Genomic DNA, 14996 nt, shown 5'->3' with positions numbered 1-14996 from the left:
TACGTATGGTCGTAAAGGGCATTGACAAAGTTTTTACTTTCAATTTTCTTTGTTTACTTAAAATTGTTCACATAATTTTATAGTCAAGGCTGATGCCTTTTTCCCCCCCTAAGAGAGAGAGAGAGAGAGAAAGCTTTCTTACAGCATAATAACCATTTAAACAGAAGGTGAAAGATGATAAGGACTTGAGCTAAAGGAGTTAGTCAGGTTTCTGAACTCTCCTATGACAGGCTAACTTCCACATGCTGAAAGTGAAACCGTGCAACATGCATAGTGAAAGAATGCTTTCTCTAGGTAGACTAGCCTGGATCAAATCACAGGTCCATCATATCCTTGATGTAAGCCCATGGAAATTCACTAAATCTCACAATCAATTTCCTCATATTTACATTAGAGGGATAACAAGATCTCCTTTCAATGTCTGGTAGAATAGAATTACTGAAATGGGCAGATAAGTACCTATTTTCAGAAATGTTCTTGATTCTGAATGAACTATCTGATCTATCTCATCCTGAGAATCTGCATTATGCAAAGCCCTGGTGTTAGAAAGGCATAGGCAAGCACACAAAATTATCAATTTTATTTATATTTCAGATGAGATTCAAACATGAAATATTTGATAGACATTCTAGTGGAGAACAATGATCTTTATAACATATAAGTCAAAAGGACTCAATTCATATAGCTGGGATATACTTGATAAAAGATGAGAACATTATTGCAAAATACAACTTAAAGAAAACATGAGTTCATAAGAGTTCGATAAGCTTGAGAGAATTTTGGATTCTGGGCCATAGCTGATAAGAGTTAAAGGCTTTTGAAAAAACAAAGAGGCTACGCAGGTATCAGTAGAACATGGCAATGTATGCAACATTCTCCCCTAAGGATGTCTGCAATCTTAACATGGTGATAACAAAATTGATTGCACTTACAATTGATTTATTAAAATTTTTATCGTTATTATCCATCCTGAGATGTTTTGCTTGCTCTTTCTTTTCATTGTTTTAAACACTTCTTAATTACTATGATAAACTGTCTATATCTCTCACATTTTATTTAACTGTTGGAAGGACATATGAAACAGTATTTTTTAAATGTTTTCCAAGCATATGTCACAATTAAATAAATAGATTTAGAGAATATCACACTATTACTTCTCTGCCTTTTGGCTAAGATCAAGTGTAGAGACCATTACACTGACAAATACAAATAATTTGGTCAATAGGATAAGATAGTGAAAAACATGAAACAGGCAAGAAAAAAACATTTTTTAAAGTCCATAGATCAAATATGCTCAATAATTTTATCTGCATAAAAAACACATACACTGTAAATAAAATGTATTAAAATATTACTTTTTAAAAATTCTTAAATTTGTCTTCAGGAAAATCATAGGTGAGACTGTTGAAATAACACTCCCATATCAGTATTTCTAAATCTTGCATCTCACTAATTTTAATACTAAGGTCATGGATACATAACAAACTATGATGCCCTCAATTTAAAATATAGTTGTCACTATATGAACAACATGAGAGGGTAGGAGGTTGACCCTCCTCGTGGTCAAAAGTTTGTGTATAATTTTTGACTCTCTCAAAACTTAACTATCCATAAAATTTCATTTCCAGGACCCTTATGAATACCAAAATCCATAGATTCTCAAGTCCCCTGTGTAAAATGGCATAGATGAATGCATACAGTTGGCCCTCCACATCTACAGACTCCCAACTGCAGATTGAAGACAATACAGGTATTTATTGAAAAAAATCCACATATAAGTGAACCCATGAAGTTAAAACTTAAGTTGTTCAAGGGTCAACTGTATTATATTACCCCCATTTATTTCTCCTTCTTGCCTTCCCCCAGAGATGTGTCAAGTATAGATGGTTAGAAAAGCTGTTGCATTATCTGAGTCATACATGTTTGTCTCTTTTCTGAGCTACTTGGTTGGTCAACAGGTGGATATACATCAAAATACTTTGCCTCTCACATTTTGGCAATCTAATGTGAGCAGGAATATAAACATTTCTTTATATTACCATGAAAATAAATATGCTAGACTCAAATCCTAATCAATGTAACTCTGTGGGTGGGTTCCCTCTAAGTAGTAGGATGAAGGGTAGGCCTGCTATTTTTACCACATCGATTACAGTACTGAGCAAGAAGAAACGCTAAATTTTCTTTGAAAATGTTATAGCTTTTTGGCACACTATAGCCTCAAATTCTCTGAATAATAAACAAGTAAATCATTCATTTATGTATAGGTACAAGTGGTCTTTTTTTTATGGCTATTGACACAAATATATATATAAAGGCTTGAGAGCTTAAAAATATGGTCTAATTCTCAAAAACAAAATTAAGAAAAAAAATAATCTGTTTCATATGCAAACTCATCAATTCTTTAATGGTATACCCAACATATCAGAGTACAGATTTCGCATTAAAAAAAAGATAATCAGTGTGATTCCCACACTTCAAGGTATAAGTGACAAGAATCTAATGTAAGCGTGGTTGAAAAAAACAAATTTTGTAAGTTTGAACCAAGTCCAGTTTTTTTACGTTAAACAATATTTAAATAATTAATTTGCAAGTCCTTAGAGTTGGCTCTTCAGTGATTTTACAGACATTAATACAAATAGAAAGATAAAAAATATGTTTGGAAATAAACATAACACAGCGTTCACCTTTTATAATTCTGGAAAATAAAAAAAGAATTGAAATCATACACAAAATTAAAACTCTAAAAACATTTATAATTCTTTTATAGTTCTAAAATTATGATTAAACTAAAAAGATAAAGATACTATATCCGTAGAGTTATAACCTAAAGTTGACATTATAAGATCCTCAGAAGGAAAGAACTCTAACATGTGAAAATGAACCAAGGAAAGTTGAAAACAAGCTAAAATCTTTTATAATCAAATTAATAAGTTAAGGATAAAATTGCTGCAAGCTATGTCGTTATTGAACAACAAGACAGGCCACTCTCCCAGAAAAGTCTCTGCCACTTGCTAATACTCAATTCTGGACAACTATGTGCAGTCCTGCAACAAGGATAAAGCAGAACAGAGCTCTGTATGCTTAGAAAAGTAAATTTAGATGACCTGAAAGTTCTCTTACATCTCCACATTCCATAGCAGACTTTAAAATGTTAAAAGATCTAAGCTTGTTTACATAGAATATGTATTCAAATACTATATGCTTAATCAGCCTTCTCATATTCTATCTATTGTATTTATAATTGCACAATGTCCAATGTATTCACCAATAGGACCAAATATGACCAAATTGACATGTAGTACATGCTTAGGTATTGTTGTTCAAATGATTAAATTTATTTACAAATTAGACCATTCCATTATAGAAAATGAAAATGTGTTTTAAATAACTAGGTGATTTTTAAATTATACTAAGACACTAGACATAGGGAAATGTACTTTGAATATTTGGGTGATATAACAATCCTATCGTAATAGAGAAATAAAGACATATTTCATGGTTCAACTCACAAATGACTTGGAAATTTCAATGGAGAATATTCAACAAGTCCCACATATATTTTAATTAAAAATTAGTAAGATAAAATTGGCCATAATATTTTTTAGTTTTTTTTCTTACTCAGATAATTTGAACACATAAGTGACTTTAAAAAAACTCAACCTAAATTCTAAAATACTTTTATTAGACTAAATCTATTTGGTATGTCTAAATTAGATGTCACTAAAAAATTCACCTAAACAATTGGATATGCTAACTTGTCTCCCTCTGTATTATCTCAAATGATTGCTTTTCTCAATCATTAAATTTCAAAATCAAATAAGAAAATATTACTGACATTTATTTTAGTTATTTGACTGTACATCAAAATGAACGAAACACTTAGCAATAAATGGACATTCAAATTTCTGCAAATGGTTTGTGAGTCATAAGGACTTCCGCCTTCCTCTAGTTAGGAAAATAAAATAATAATAAAAATGAAATGAAATGAAATAAAATAAAATAAAACAAAACAAAAAAGTAACTTGAGATTTTGAATATCCTGACCAAAAATGTGCAAAATTCCATAGCCTAATTAAAGCTCAATGATTCTGTGAATTTTTATAAAATCACATATATGACAAGGTTACTAACCCATATTTCCACAAAAACAATCACTACCTGTTAAAGAACACTATTACAGTTTCATTTTATATTTTTATTTCTTATTTAAAAAAATTACTGAGTGGGAAATAAAATATAAATCAAAGTCATCAAATATTTTTTCCTGCTTTGTGGTTATAATCACTTTCTCAGTTTTTTCTAAAGACCTTTCCTCGGTGACTTTTTCTTTATCCCCTTCTTTCTCTGGTGCTTTAATTCCTGGGACTCCTGGTTTAAACATCTATATGCCAATGACTCAACTGTCTTTATTTCCAACCTTGATTTCTTTAAGAACTCTGGACGCATCGATATAATATATAAATAATATAATGTTATAATATATAATGTTAATGACATTCCTTTTCTTAAACTATTCCACTTACTTGATGAAATCACACCCATCTCCTTTCTCAAAAGTTCTACATGATCTGAACTCCACCCTCCTCTTCTTATCTTTGATAAATAATCCCACTAACTTTTAGATACATTTGCCTTTCTACTCCATGTGGTAATAACATATCAAACACATTCTAACTTAATGGCTTTTTCAGTAACTTTTCGTTTTGTCTGTCATGATACTCTCCCAATCTTTGCAAGGCTATTTTCTCCTAGTCATTCAGAATCCAGCTTAAATGTCACCACCTCAAAGAGATCATCCTATTCTGTAAGATATGATCCTGGTTTAAGACTCTGCTTAGCTTTTATGTCTTTCCGATATTGTCTTATGTGAATTCATTTTTTTGTGTGTTTCGGGAAGAAGGGAGGTTTGAGGGAGTAGACACATTTACTGTTTTACTTTGTCTTTTTCAGAGTATCTCCAAGACTAATGGGACCAGAGTCCTAATAAATATTCACCAATTGATCAGTAGCTATTATTAACAATTATATTTCAAGTTCTAATTCCAAAGAACCCACCAGACAGGATTTTTTTTCAGTTGATTTGTTGCATAGTTAGCTTTTAACATATTTATTCTTCATCCATTCATTTGTTCAACAGATGTTTGTTGAAGGTCTGTCCTTTGCAATACATATGACAAGTCATTCTAAACATTCAAGTTGCTATTTGAACATTTAGCAACATTTGAACATGAGGCTTTGAGATTAAAAGCCAAATATACAAAAATGAAATTATTTTTGCTGCTAGTTTGTCCTCTCTTTTTAAATGCTACATTATTTTTTCCCCCTTAAGCTCTCTATCTCATGCTTTAGCTAAGTTCCCAAGAACCAAAATTGCCTTCAAGGACAACTTATTTTAAGGTAATCCCCAACCAGCTCTATTCACATAGGAGATGTCAGTTATATTCTTGACAATTTTCTTTTAAAAATTTGACAAGCATCACATAATATTAAAATTGTGTATTTAGTTGTGGAATTAAAACAATATTGGTGAGCATGTTTGCTTTTTTTTGAGTAAATATGAATTTTTTTCAACTGGTATCTCCACAGTTTGTGACCAGCAACTTTTTTGACATGTACATTTCTGTTAAAGATCTTGCTTGTTTCAGTTCTTCTTTAGTTCAATTCTTTATTTCATTGATATTAAGTGTTTAGAATATTTCAGAATGTATTGTCATTATTTGACAAAATAGTTTAAGTAGATTTGTCCTAGAAACTCTGGTCTTGAGACAAATAAGTACTCTACCAAGTGACAATCAGTGGGTTGGAGAATTTCTTTCAGCATTTGTAACATCATACAAAAGCTTAGACAAACAAAATTGAAATTATATTCTTGGGAAAAATGAAATGTGGAAACAGTTTAAATTAAAAATTTTAATATTACGTACACCACAGAAAATAAATGTATCTAGAAAAAGTTATGATGAGATAAATATCTATTTGCCACCGCAACTAACTCATGGCAGCCTGCCTACTTAGAATACTAGATCATTTTTTAAATAGCATTTACCTTTTTATGGAAACTTACCACTTTCAGATATAATACTTTGAAGAAAGCAAAAATTTATGATAGTAAATGTTGCATAAAGCCAAATGAAACATGAATAATAAAAATACTCATGATTGCAGGTAAAACAAATTCTAAATTAAAAAAAAAAAACCCTGAACTTTGTCACTAGTCATTCAGTATGTGCCTATACAACACCCAAACAAATCAACCAATTTATTATAAAATAATCAAAGAACTTTATTTCCATTTGCCTATGTTGCTGTTCTTTTATTAACTGAATTGACTCTTTAGTCTGAATCAATTTTTTTCTTTTGATGTTGTGTAGAAACATCTTTAATGTTGGATATGGGCATTCAATGGCAAAAACAAACAACAAAACTGAGAAGAAAAATGACTGCAGCACAGATTTTAAGAAACATATTTTCCTGCTCACTGATCTCCTTTTATCTTCTGCCCATATGTTTCTGTGTTGCAGTTTTATCTCTTCCACACTTATGGAATGCTTTGGCAGGGGATATGAATTCTGATGAGACAGTCTTGGTGATATTCCAAAAGTTTTTAAGAAGTTCAGATACCAAACATAGGACCTGCATTGCTATGTGTTGCAAGGATTTAACTTCCACTTGTCAACAGACTCTGGCGTATTTGTTTGTTTGTTTGATACATATGATTTTATGATGTGCGTTTGCAATGCTTAGTGACTCAATTGTGTTATTACTTTCTGACAGACTTGACTAAACCATGAGTTCATTTTTCAATATTTGGTTAAGTGAAGTATTTCTCAATGTATGAGAAAGATAGGAAAGATATGTGTCATAGTAATATATGCAAGGAGTATATTTCAAGTATCTATAGTGTCAGATAAAGACAGCCATGCCAAGTCAAGTCATGTAATACCAGCAACAGTGATAGTACCATTTGATATTAACCTCTGAAGGGCCACAGGAGGGAAATTTTTTCATTTATTCTCAAAGCATAATGCCTTTGTTATCTTCCATGTCAGAATGTAGATATTTGCATCTATATGTATATTTCTTCTTAGACAATCCTGGATAATGAAAGACTATTACTATCATTCCTTTCTCTCACTCTTTCTTCTCTCTCTCTCTCTCTCTCTCTTTCTCTCTCTCTCTCCCTCACCATCCTTGTCATCTCTGTTTTACTTACATCACTCTCATTCTTCCTTAGCCTACAGTTTGTTCTGGAAGAAATGATGAGAGAAGAGTTGGAAGAAGTGCTATGTATTTCAATAAACATTTACAAAGTACTTATTAAGTGCTGAGCACTAAACTCTTTTATTCACCTATTCATATTAACCATGATAAAAATATGAATAGCAAGGGCAGACATTTCTTATAATATCTCACTACTTTTGTCACTATTGTGGTCTTCTGAATGAAGCTAACTTACATTTCATGAAACAAAAAAATTATATGTAAGATCTTTCCCAATGTTACAGTTTTGCCCATGCAGGGACCTCATTAGTCTTTTGTTCTTTTGCTATTTGAGAATTGTAAAGACATTAGAAAATTTATCTAATTAATAAAGAACCTGGGGATTTATCTTGTTTATGTGTGGTGAACCACTAGATGATTGTCAAAGAGGAGGAGTAAAGATGAGAGACCTATTGGCCAATTCCCTTAAATATTTTTTAAAATTCTAACATTTCGTTTATAATTGTTGCCTTACGATAGTTTAATAAGGCCCAAAGAAAAACTAGTTTTAGAAAATGAAATGCTAGCAACCATGGCCACTTTAGGCATTGAATAATATTATTTGTCACTCAATTTATTAAATATTCTCTTGGTTAAGAAGGTTACACAATATAGAAACAGAGAGGAACAGAGAGTATATACATATATTGACTCTTTATTGGTCAGATATTACTAAAAACTATTGATATTTTATAGATATTACTAAATATAGATATTACTAAAATAACATTATAAGTATAAAATTTGAATACAAAATTGACATATTTGTACATCAGAAGTTATGTTCATGACTTCAAAATGATCACATAAGACTTAAGGTTAAATTTCTTAGACACTATTATCAAATATCCACATACTCATATTTATCCATATATTGAATTTTTAGTTCCTTGTCAGAAATAAATCACAGTTGTGGGGGCTAAAAGATACTACTTTTCCTCTTATCTTCTAAATTCTTCTAGCTGGGCTAATAATTGAATTAACAGAGACAGATTAACAGGAGAAAATCAGAATTTTAATACATGTGCATGGAGAATTCACATAGACATGAAAATTCCAAAGACAGTGAGGCAACATTGGGTATAAAAGACATTTTGAATGAAAGAGAAAAGAGATGGGATGGGGTATTAAATTTCAGATGTGAGAATGGTGATATAGTTACTTAAAGAAGAGCCTAACATACATGGCAGGAACATTCTTGGCTGGGCAGCTCGGAAAATAAGGGATACGTAATATCCAGCTAACAAGTGCCAGCCTGATGTCCTTTTACTCATCATACTTAATTCATATTAGGCTAAAGCAGCATTCTAAGATTTCCTTCCTGAAGCAGTTTTCTCTGCCTGAATCTCTAGAGCAGAAAAGGGGAAAGTTTCTGAGTCATTTTTTTTTCTTAATAAAAGGCTTAAAATCCATATGCCAAAAAGAAGCTTTAGGGTTGCAAAATTTTGTTTCCCTTCACAATATTCTAATAGACTTGGAACATAGCTTTATTTATATAATTAGAAATACTTTTTTTGCAGTGCCAATAAACTCGTAGAAAATGTCGAAGTAGTGAATTCTAAGTTCCAAACAATAGTAGTAGGGAGAAAATACAGACAAGTAAAAAAGATTATTAGAGTAATATACAATAAATGTAATAATTTCAGAAAATACAAAGCCAAGAGAAGAATACAGTATTATATGAGCATATTGGAGGAACATGTAATCTATGCTCCAGGAATCAATGAAAACATATGACTTCTAAGATGATAAAAGATAAATGAATAAGATTTAGTGAGAGAAAAAGTAAAAAGCACACATAACAAGAGGAAAGAGCATGTGCACCCAGAGAAGAAAGCGTGTCATGTTCAAAGTTTAAAAAAAAAACAAAAACAAATTTAGTATTGCTGGTGTATACCGAGAATTGGCCAAGATGAGACTGGTTAATTAAGAATCAGGTCATAAAGAACATTTGAAGCTACTTTGATGTTTGCAACTTTACATAAAAATATTGGGAGTCATTGAAGTCTTTTCAGAAGCAGTGAAATTATACAGATAACTTAAATTTGTAGGGCTTAATTACTTAATTACCTACTTCACTAAATTATGGAAAAAGGCGGTATCTAAAAATGAACGTTAAGAATTTCCAAAGTTTTATAAGAAAACTAAAGAGCATATAATTTTTAAAATTTCTTCCAAACCATGTTTTAATACCACCTATCTTTACTGTCCTTCCTATAATTTTCCAGAAGAACTTTAATCTATACTTTTCGTAATAAATATATATTTTGTATATGCATATTTATATCTGTATGTATTAATATGTATATTCATATAATATGTTGCAAGCTCTGGTGCCATAGCAGAATAGCAAAGAGAAGGAAAGCAGAAAGTCAACATGCTTACCTTAAATTCTCTTTCAAGAAACTCCTTGAAATAATTTGAAAATCATTATGTTTGATTTCTTTCACCTCTCTCTAAATCAAAATTTAGCTTTTACCTCATTTACTCTCTATTCCCTATAGCACTCATCTCATGTCCTTTGATCTCAGAATGCTTATTAAACTATGCATATATTTCTCTTACATTTATTGTGTATGTGAAACTATTCTAAATATGATCACATGAAATTATAATCATACTTCACAGAGAGTTATACAAATGCAAAGACACAAGCATTTTGTTAATATATTCTATTTTCTATTTTTCCTTGTTTTTCTCTCTCCAGAGTAGACTCCTAAGAAAGATATAGAGGTAACCATGGCCATTTTGTAAATGACATTGAGGAAGATATTAATCACATACTCAGCCTTCTGTGCTGTCCTTGGAAGGATGTATTTTCTAGCTCAAAGAATGTGACTTGACATTTTTTCTAGATAGATAAGATGATTTTGTGAAAGAATAAAAAAAATAATTTGAGAGCAGGTAGATAATTTACAGTGTTTATGGGTTTATGCCTACTTACAAGTTTCTGAAAACTAGAATATCTCATGGAATATAATAATTTCTACACTGAACTCGATGATTACTCTGCACAGGCAGTGCAATGCAAACAGAAAACCTCAAAATCTAGAAAGATATGGGAAAATTGAAGTGATCAGCACTCCTGAAGCCATTTGGAGAACACCAGTGACATAAAGCTTTTATTTTAATGTTTTCATAGACCATACACAAGTCGAGGAATCTGAACAGATATACTAAAATCAACCAATCAACTAAGCAACAAGTCTTTTGGAAGGCAATCCCTTAGTAAAAGGATAAAATAGGAAAAGATTTTCCCTAAAGTTGTATTCATAAGCAAGATTTAACATGTTCTTTTTGACAAGTCTTTCCTCACATAAGTTTGTGGTCTAAATTTATACCACCCAAGTCTTCTGGAAACTCTTCTGCTGAGAATATATCTTCAGTTGAAAATTCCTAGATTGTTAGTGCCCTCAGGCACTTGGGAAAAACACACATATATAACCCCTAAGAATTCCTCAGATAATGACTTTTTAAATCAGAAAATATATGGTGTGTTATTAAAAACAAGGATGGAAGATGAAGAAAAAGATAGAATGAGGTATACAAACACTTAAAATATTTAAAATATTATAATTATTAGATACAGTAAATACATGTCTAAGTATAAACAGAATTGGAAGTGGGCATCACTAGAGAGATTAAGAAACAGACTATAAACTATGACTAGGCAAATCAACTGAAAACTACCAGTCCTGCCTACAGGGGAAGCCAATCATGGAGCTGCACTGTAGTGGCAGCAGTGCAGGCACCTAAAACCCTGGGGAAAAATGTCTTTCTGGACAGAAGATAGGAAAAAAGAGACCCTGTGAAACACTGTGTATGAAACGCCCACTTTTTTTTCTTTTTTCTTTCTTTGGTGCTTGCCCAGAGGGTGTCCCCAGTCATGTGGTACTGTACTAGAGGTCAGATGTCTAAAATTCAATTGAAACCTATTTTTTCAAGTCAGGAGAAGTAGTCTCTGGGAGTCAGAGAGTGTGCACAAAGTAGATCCTCTAATTCATTGTATAACCCAAAACAAGTTCATTTTACCCCTGAGCTGTGCATATGTGAGGACAGGGGCAGCCTAGATAACGCTGTGAAACATTCTGACATTAGAACCATTGCCCAAGAAGCTGCGATAGAACTCTCAATATATACCTAACCAGGTAGATTATCTGCTTAAACAAAAAATATCATTATTAGAAGATTTTAACAGGACCTGGAGTCTTTACAATATACTAAAATTGTTTGAGATACAATCCACAATTCAATAACATACAAAGAACCAGAAAAATTTTTAAGGGAAAAGATTATCAACTGATGCCAATGCTGGGATGTTTCAGATATTGGAAATACCAGACAAAAACTTTAGAGTAACTATTATAAACATACACCTTTAAAAAGAAAAGTAAAATAGAAATTCTCAGGAAAGAAATAGAAACTATAAAAAAAAAGATATGTAACAAATTATCTGCAATACCTTGATCTGCAAGCTATTAAAACATTACACAGGAAAATTTAAAAGACCTAAATAGAGACATGTTATATTCGTGGTTTGGAAGATTCAAAATTGTTGACATTAGATTTCCCAAAATTGAAAATTTAAATATTCTAGAATAGCCAATATAATTTTTAAAAAGAGCAAAGTTAGAAGAGTTCAACTGATTGATTTCAAGAATCACTCTAAAGCTAATGTGATCAATAGAGTATGGTATTATAAACAAGTTAGATATTTAGATCAATGGAAGAGAATTAGCAATCCAGTAAAATGCTCTCACATTTTTGGTGCTAAGAAAACTATATATTTATATGAAAAAAAATCAGTTTTACTCTTAGCTGACATGATAAATAAAAATGAATTTTAGATATATCATTGACCTATTTGTGAAAGCTAAAACTGTAACATTTCTGGAAAGGATCATAGAAAAAAAATCTTTGCAACCTCGGAATAGACAAACACTTCTTATATAAGACAAAACAAACACATACGATTGATGAATTGGACTTTATTTGAATTAAAAACATTTCCTCTTTGAAAGACTTTGTTAAAACAAAGGTGTGGAAAAAAACCAAAAGAATGGGAAAAAATAATTGCAATACATATATCTGTCAAATACTTGTATTCGGAATATATAAAGAACTCATGCAACTCAATAATAATATAAATAACCCAATTAAAAATAGAGTATTTAAAGACACTTCACAAAAGATATATGGATGATGAATAAGCACTTAAAAAGATGCTCAGCACCAGTAGTCATCAGAAAAACACAAATTTAAACAACAGTAATTAAGTCTACATAGCCATTAGAATAGCTAAATTTTTAAAAAGCTGACAATGAGAATGTTGGTGAAGGTGTGTAGCAACTGGAACTCTTATGAACACTGGTGGAAATGTAAAATGGTATATTTACTTTAGAATATAAAATTAGTTTCTTAGAATATAAAATTAAGCACACATCATATAGTCCAGCCATTCCATTTCTGATTACCTTCTCAAAAAAGAGTTCTGCTGAGCACTTTTCTCCCAGAGTTAATAAAAAACCTGTAATATCTTTGTAGGAGATAAACTACTAAGTTTAGAATAAATGTTAGGAGACCAGGCCAAGTCTTTTGACATTTCTTTACTAAAATATATTTTAATTTAAATATATAATAATTTACAACAAATTTTTAGTATAAAAATTTTCTTTTGACTTTAAAAATCTTGGAAAAGCAACATATGATACAAGAATATAAAAAACTTTTACCTACGACTTTTTATGTTTAAAATACACATTGTTATGTTTCTGTTATTCCTACAATGTTGAACATTTTAAAATATAATATGAGATAAAATCATCAATAAAAATAAAAGACATGGTTCCTTACCAATATTTTAGAACAAAATGTGAGCTTGTTAAAATTTTTTTCAAAACTTCAATATCCCACAAGTTACTTTTTCTATCTTAGATATTTTCTTTGCTTCACTTGTTTAGCTCTTTTTTCTTTTTAAGCAAAGTTTTCATATGAAAAATTTCTAATAGACTGTCCAGATATACAGCATCCTGTTAAAAATTCACGTCAGCCAGAATACAAGGTCAGAAAATGCCTTTGAATTTCTGCATGGTCTTTTTGATAATTCGTTTGGGTTTTAAAGGGAAATTCCTCATTAAGTGCAGGATTTAATGCTTATTACTTTATATGCTTAAGCAAGGGACACTATTAATTCATTTATTAAATATAAAAGACTATATGTTTTCATCCCTTGTCCTTGCTTATTGATTAATTGCCTTACGCCACTATACATGAAAGTTGGCGGGGGGCGTGAGAGGAAATCCAGTAACCAAGGTGGGTTTCCGATCTCATTTTTAACCTAATGAACAATGGCACTTCTTTACATTCCTGTGCAAAAGTCCAGATGACACAATTCAAAACAAGTTTTCTTGTGTAAGTGTGGATTTTTCAATACTTGAAAAATGTGATGTAATGACAACTGTAATGGAAATGGTATGCATAAGTGGAAGAAATGAATGTAATGGAAGCAGTAATGGAGTATGGAATGCCAGATGCAATTCTCTGGATTTAACACATTCCTCCTGGTTACAGGTAATGCATCAGTATGTGTTGCTCAAAGTATGTTAATTGGAACTAATAGATAGATATTCAGTCGATAAGGGGGTAAAGCAGAGGAGGAAGAGTTTTTTGATCAAATCAGGGTGCAAAATATTAGCTAAACATAACAAAGAAATAGATGTAGATCTAGATAGATAGATGATAGATAGATAGATGTTAGATGACAGATCGATAGATCGGTAGATGATAGCTAGTCATAGAGGTGTACATATATATATGTAAATATATATGTATGTATATATATGCACACACATATTTCCTTCCTGGCTTATTGGCAGGTTGTTTGTGTATTTGTTTTTGTTTGTTTATTTGTTTTGTGTATTTATCACTTAGATTTTTGTCTAAATTAAGCGGAGTAGGAATATAATTGAAATATATCAAGTAGCTCATGGAACTGACAAGGATGGAGAACAGACTTGGAAAATATGAAAATATAGAAGTCAGGATCTGGGTAATAAGAACTTATCAAAAATCCCATCAGGGAACCATTATGAAATGCATGAGCTCCAATTGCTTTTTGGTAACCTCTTTTCAGCCCTTGAGTCATTCAGGTTAAGATCAGGATAGTATATAAACATCAATTGGCTAGTTTGAGCTACATATCTATCCATTTTATATATAAAGGATTCCTTTTGTTTATAATTCCACAAGGACTGCACATTATAGAGAAGTAAATGCAAGATCAAGGTGCTGATAAGGTAGAAAGCCTCAGAAAGGCTTTATTTTTTTCAATATATAAAAAGTATATATTTTTTGAATATATAAAAAGAGCTAATAAGGTAGAAAGCCTCAGAAATCCTTTATTTTTTTGAATATATAAAAAATATCTAATCTTAGTTTTTTATGCTTTCTCATTTATTTATTTAAATAATATTAGTGAAAATCTACTGAGATATAAACAATTGAAAATACTTAAATGTTATTATTCTGTTCAGGGTGTTTGCATGACTATAGAGTTTCACTAGCAAGAACTTTAGCTGAATGAGTATTTATTAAAATAATAGAAAACAACATGTCATATAACTGTGTGTAAAAATTTTTATGACTTTTGCCATATATTTCTGTTCATCTGATTTATTAGCCTTTAAAATTATGCAGAATTAAATATGTGCATTTGACACCTCTGTAAAGATTATGGT

Source organism: Pteropus medius, unplaced genomic scaffold (assembly GCF_902729225.1).
Source record: "Pteropus medius unplaced genomic scaffold, Ma_sr-lr_union100, whole genome shotgun sequence".
Classification (NCBI taxonomy): Eukaryota; Metazoa; Chordata; class Mammalia; order Chiroptera; family Pteropodidae; genus Pteropus; species Pteropus medius.
Note: the sequence above shows the minus strand (reverse complement) of the source record.